Below are 7,005 nucleotides of genomic sequence, written 5' to 3' on the forward strand. Positions count from 1 at the left end.
TAAAATTTTGAGAAGAAAACAAAAGGGCAAATCTTCATTGACTCAGATTTTGTATTGAATCTTACAGATGGCAACAAAAGAAAAAATTGGCAAAGTTATCTTCAACAAAATTGAGGAGTTTTATGCTTCAAAGGACACTATCAAGAAAGAGAAAAGGCAACCCACATAAAGAGCAAAAACATTTGAAATTATTTCTGGTAACGAATTTTATCTGGTGTGAATATTAAGAAAAACTTACAATCCAACAATGAAAAGACAATTCAATTAAAAAGGGGTGAAAGATTTGAATAGACATTTCTCTCAAGAAGATGTATGAATGACTAATAAGCATATGAGTAGATGTTCTGCTTCATTAGTCATTACAGAACGAGATAACACTTCACACTCACTAGAATGTCTGTAATCAAAAAACATACAATAACAGTTGTTAATGAGGATGTCAAGAAATGGAAATATTCATAATTCTAGTGAGAATTTAAAATAGTGTAGCTACTTTGGAAAAGAGTGTGGAAGTTCTTCAAATGGATGAACACTGAGTTGCACATTGACTCTGCAGTTTCAATATTTTCCTAAGTATATACCCAGGGAAATTAAGACATATGTCCACACATAAACTTGTGCATGAATAGTTATAGCAGCATTGTTCATAATATTCACAACATAAATGTCCATCCAGTGATGAATGTATAAACACTCTATAGCGTATCCATAGAATGGAATATTATCCTGCCACAAAAAGGTGAGGTACTGATACAACGTGTAACACAAATGAACATTGAAAACATTATACGAAGTGAAAAAAGTCATGCATAAAAGAGCACATGTTATGATTCCATTTGTATGAAATATTGAGAAAAGGCAAATTTATAGAGACATAGGTATATTAGTGTTTGCTTGGGTCTAGAGTGGGAAATGTAGTCAGGGGTTGATAGCTAAAGGGTATGAGGTTTTTGTTTGAGTAGATGAAAATGTTCTAAAATTTACTGTGTTCATTGAACACATCTGAAAGCAAACTAAAAAACACTGAATTATACACTTTAAATGTATGAATAGTATGGTATATGAATTATATCTCAAAAAACATGTGAAAAATAAAGATATAGAAGGTAAGAAAATATCTAAATTTGAGATTCTAGAGATAAAAACTACAATTTCTGAGATTAAAAAATACACTGGATGTGATTAATGCCAGAAAACAGTGTAGAAAGAAGTATAGAGTGAACTTAAAGACAGCATTATGTACTATCTAAAATGAAACACAGAATACAAAAAGGCTGTGATAAAAGTACAGAGTTACACTGAAGCTTAATACAACTTAACGTAGCCCAAAATATGTGTAATTGGAATCTCCAGACAAAGGATGGGCACAGAAAACATAGGAAGAAATCATTGCAGCAATTGTTTTTAAATTTGATATGTGCTCAACTCTCAGATCCAATTTGCACAACAAATCCCATGCACAAGAAACACAAAGGAAACTAAAAAAAAGGCACATCATAATCAAATTGCTTAAAACCAATGATAAAGAGAAAATCTTAAATGTAGGCAGACAAAAAAAGGGTGCATTAGCTACAGAAGAACAAAATTGAATGACAGCAGATTTCTTATCATTACCAATGCAGGTGAGAAGGCAATGGAGCAATATCTGTAAAGTACAGAAAGAAAAAAACTGTTCTGCTTTGATTTCTATAGTTAAGAAAATATTTTTCAAAAATGAAGATGAAATAAGGACTTTTTTAAGTGTTGAAAAGCTGAAATATGTCATAACCAAAGGAAATATACTATAAGAAATGTTAAAGGAAGTCCTTCTGGCAGAAGGAAAATGATACCCAATGAAAACATAGATTTTGAAATAAGAAGGACCATAATCGATAATGATACATGGTTAAGGTTTTTCTTATTATTTAAATATTTTCAAAAAATGATTGAATCTTAAAAATGATAAAAATCTAGTGAAGCATTTATAGCATATATAAAATACAATGCATGAAAATAATAGTACAGAAGTTGGCATGGTAGAAATCTAAATATACTCTTATAAGATTCCTATACATTTCTTGAAGTGGCACAATATTACTAGAATGTAGACTAAAAAGTTAAAGAAATATGTAATATACCCTAAAACAACAACAAGTAAAAGAGTACAACAAAAAATTATAGCAGATAAGCCGAAAAGGAAGCTAAAATTGAAACATAGAAAATCAGTTAATTCAAAGGAAGTCAGGGAATAAAAGGGGAAAATAGAAAGAAAAAAATCCAAATTGATAAATAGAAAACAAGATGGTAGATTTTTTAATCCAGTGTCAATCAAAAGGAAAGCAGATAACCCCTTTTTAGATACCCTGACAAATTGCACATAACATGCGATTTAATTACCATGAATCAGTTGTTTCTGCACAGGATGTTTAATCTTGAAGAAGTCATGCATATCTCCAAGATCAGTTAGAGGTAAAATATGACAGCTGAATTTAGCATCAAAATTATGTAGACAAATGTTTATTGTCAGTGGGTCTCCAGATGGTGAGAGATTGTGTTGATTTGCCGTTGTATCAGATATGGTAGTTTCATTTAAATCGTTTCAATGTATTTTACCTCATTGGTTCTCACTAGAACTTGATTTTTAAAATCTATTTTCATTTGATTATGTGAGCAACTCAATACTCTTCTAACAATAAGGATATAATAATTGATGAGATCAATACTTGTTGATTTAAAGTCATCACACATCTTTGAATGCCTATATAAACCAGTGCATTGTCAACTTGCAACTGTAAAGAGCAGAGATACATTCTAATTAACTTAAGTAGTAAAATTTAACAGGACAATTTGCCTTCTGGTGGTGGAAACAAATAAGCACAAAAAGAAAGCAATAATTAAATTGATAATATATAAGAAAATTATTTCAGTTACTAGTAAGAACTGTGAGGAAAATATACGAGTAATGGGATAGAAAATGACTGTGGATGTTTAAGATGATAACTTATTTAGCTTGAGTAGTCTAAGATTTAAGCATAAGTGCTGGGGTGAGGACATAACAATTGAACAGTGCTTTGAAGGAATAAGAGACAGGCATTTTCTCTTGGCTAGAGAATAATCTGCCTAAGCCTTTAGATAACTAGATAGTAATGAATCCAGTGTTACAAATAAGTATTTTTCCTGAATATAGGATGGAACTACATTTCACTTCGTTTCCTTGTCAGATTAGTCCAGCAAATAAATATCTTTAGTTCCAAAGAGTGCACAAGAGCAGTTATACTCTTACTCACACTAGTCATATATGAAAATGCTGAATCCTTGTAGTACCCCAGTATTAGGAATTAACGTCATTCTTGTGATTTTAATCTTACAGTCTCAGGAGTGAAAATTTTATTTTAGTATATTTAAAGCCATTTGTATTTTTCAATTTGGAATTTTCATTTTCTTATCTTTGACCTAATTTTCTTTTTAAATAAGAAATTTATTTTACTGATGAGTTTACCTTATACATACTCAATGAGACTAACTTCTCTTCAACTCTACATACATACCCCACCCTCCATTTCTTTGAGGTCCCCTCACTTTCACCCACCTCCCACTGTGTGTAAGCATGCCTTCAAACCCATGGTTGAAATCATGGCCCTAGTGTGCCTCTGTCACTGTTGGAGAGTGTCATATCCTTCAATTATTTCCAAGTTACTTAGAAGTGAATAATTTTTGTATAATTTTAAACTTGCTTCTAAACAAGTTTGTGAACTTAAGTCAGTTATGCATTCAAGACGTCACCTACAACATTAGTTGATTCTAAGAGTTATAATGAAAAGTAGACTAAGTATTTTTATACAAGATAAAATGAACTCAGAGAAAGTCTACATGAAAGTTTTCATTTTCTTTTTGCGGAAATGATGAACTTATCTTAAAGAAGTGACACATAATGTCTTGATATTTTAGTATTATAAATTTCCCTTAGTCTGTTCATGAATCAGAATTCCTTCTGGAAAGTAAAAGTTACACCATGTCCTTTTTTTTTCTGACAATGTAGACAACCCGAGTATGATAACATCCTAGGATTTGGAATCTGAGAGAGTTGAAAGTTCCACTTAAACCTTGAAGTTTAAGTTGCTTCTTCTAAATTAGCCTTTCCCAGAAAACACTAAATTGGAAGTATAGACCCTTGTGCAGCTCTAAGTAAGACTCTTCAAATATCATGCTCATTGTTTCTTGTATTATATATAGCTTCCCTGGGAACCCCTCAGGAGAAGTGACGATTGACAGAACAGTAATCTGACAGTCTTGAGTTCCTGTCTATCCAAATTCTATCAACTTAATTTCCAAAAATATTCAACTAGGGAAACCTAGAAAGATACAGGTTTATAAATACTCCTTTGTCTTAATTCACACAGTACAATGAGTAAGGCAAGTTGAATCTTCTGCAGAGATGTAAAAGTACCCGTCAGAATCATACCTATAGAACAGATGTTGGACAGGCCCAAGAAAGAAGTATCCAAATAATAGTGTAACATAAGCATTCATATGCCTTTGTATAACTCAGACTCAGTCTGATTTGACTTCCATCTTCATGGTGGTTGGAGATGACTTGGAATGGGAGAAGTAGTCACATATGCTGAGAGGGTCAGGATCTTCTTTAATATGTTTTATGACTCTGTAAAGACCAACCACCAAGATTAATTTCTATCAGTCCTTCCTGCTTCACTAATTGAAGATCTCAGATACCTTATCCTGGAATGTGTTTGTTATTCATATTCTTAATCACTTTTGTACCAGTCTTTACTAGTTGTCTGAGATTTGGGTTGGACATACCACACTGCTAATTCCAGCTTTAATTTGCCCTCATTAAAGCTGATTCCAAATTCCAACTGTAGAGGTACCTCTTATGATGCTAGGCCAGGAGCTTCTTGCATTTAGAAGACATTTATAGAGTGAACTATGGCCAATGGACGGAGTCAGTTGATGCTATGTGTGAAGAATGGCCTGTTTAGAGGCTCATTCTGTTGGTCACAGTGTTTACCCAGCATTGAACTATGGAGATATGTTCAATATTGTTTCATGGCATCTGCTTTCCAACACGCACTTGGAGAATATGCTGCATCTATTGTATTGCTAGGGTTATATATACACTTTTTCCTGAGTTTCAGTCACAAAATTTAATGTATAGACAGCGTTCTCAGGAATAGAAGGCTAAAGTGAGTCTGAATGGTTTCCTCTGGGTATGGTTACTCACATTGCCTTTCAATATCTTTGTTCCTTATTTATCTTATAAACTGAATTATTTTCTTTACTGGGCTATCATTCAGTAGCATTCAGTAACATAACCTAACGTATTGTTAGCCCTTATGTTTGTGAAATAGTGTGGTACAATATCTGAAACGATATATTTTATTAAATCAAGCCAGCCATACATTTTTTGGCTAATGATCTACTTTTATTTACAATGTATCTATTATGTTATGTTCTGGTTTGAGGGCTGTTGACTTTTTCTTAAGAAGACATAGTTATGATTGATACAAAAACTAATGTATTTTTTCTTAGAAAATTCTAATTACTACTCTATGCACACATTCTTTACAGAAAGTCATTTCAGCATATTTCTTTAAGAAACAAGGGAAAGTAAGCTGTTATACCTTGGAAATATTTGAGCACCTTTCTGTTAAAGTGTATAAAATAATAAACTGCTGTTTAAATCAATTAAGGATCAACTTTTCAAATTAAGAGAGACAAGTCGGCTTAAACTAACTGGCATATTTTAAGAATATAATAAAAATGTTTCTTCTCCTTCATCTGTTGTGTCTAAACCACAAGCCAAAGGAAGGTGATGTTCAGCATCGATTAACAGTTTGTTTATGCTTCAGTTTTCCTCTGGAACTACCTTTCCCATATCCTATCTTATCTGTCCTTATAAATGTCCTTGGCAGCCTTTTTTTCTTCTTTTGCATAGCTGCCTCCGTCATATATTTTGGTTCAAGTAAAATCTTCCCAAATGTCCATTATTTCCTATAATAATATCTAATGAATTTCTTTTTTAGGATTCCTCTCATGCTCTCATTTTATTTACCTGCCTACTTAATTTTCCCTTATTGGAATTAGGTTTAATGAAGTCACAAACCATGTCCCTCATATTATACCAGTAATGTATATGAGCCCATAATGTATTCTAAGTCCTTTGTCAGATATATGTATTACAAGTATCTTCCATCGCGTTGCGGTTTGCTTTTTAACTCTTATAATGGTATCCTTTAATGAATATAAATTCCTAGTTTTAATGAATTCCAATTAAATCAATCTTTACTTTTATAGTTAGTGTTGTTTTATGACCTTTTAATATATTGTCCTCATCTCAGAATCATGATAACATGTTTCTACTTTTTTTTTTGTAGAAAGTTAATTGCTTTACCTTTCATGTTTGTCTACAGTTCATTTTGGGTTAAGTTGTGTTTATGCTGTGTCATAGAGTTCAAGGTTTGTATTCATTATCTATTTTCATAATAATTCTATCCAATAAGACATTTGAGAACTCAGTGGCTTAAATCAATTAGCATTTATATAGTTCATGAACCAGAGATCAGATTGGTCCATCTCTTCTTGGCTGCCTCATTCATATATCTGGGGGTTAGATGAATATCCATTTACAAACATCAAATAAGACAGCTTCCTTCTGGGGCAACTGAGATGACCCAGATTCACTTAATATATCTTTCTTTTCCTAGCAGATTAGCCTGAGAATAATTCCACGGCAAAGTCGGAAGTACAAGTGACTGCCTGCCAAAACACATATATGATTTTTAAGACTTTTTCCATCACTTTAACTCACTTGCCATTGGACCAAGTAAGACACATGGCAAATCCAGAGCTAGAGTAGGAAGGCATTATTAAATTTCATGTCAAAGTTATGGATAGAGGGAGAAGGTATTACCAGAGGCCATCAGTGCAATTGATCTGCCAAACTCTATCCTATAGCTATTATTATTTACATCCTGCCTACATTTGAAATATGCTCACTGTTGTTTTAGG

This window comes from Equus asinus, chromosome 10 (assembly GCF_041296235.1).
Source record: "Equus asinus isolate D_3611 breed Donkey chromosome 10, EquAss-T2T_v2, whole genome shotgun sequence".
Taxonomy (NCBI): Eukaryota; Metazoa; Chordata; class Mammalia; order Perissodactyla; family Equidae; genus Equus; species Equus asinus.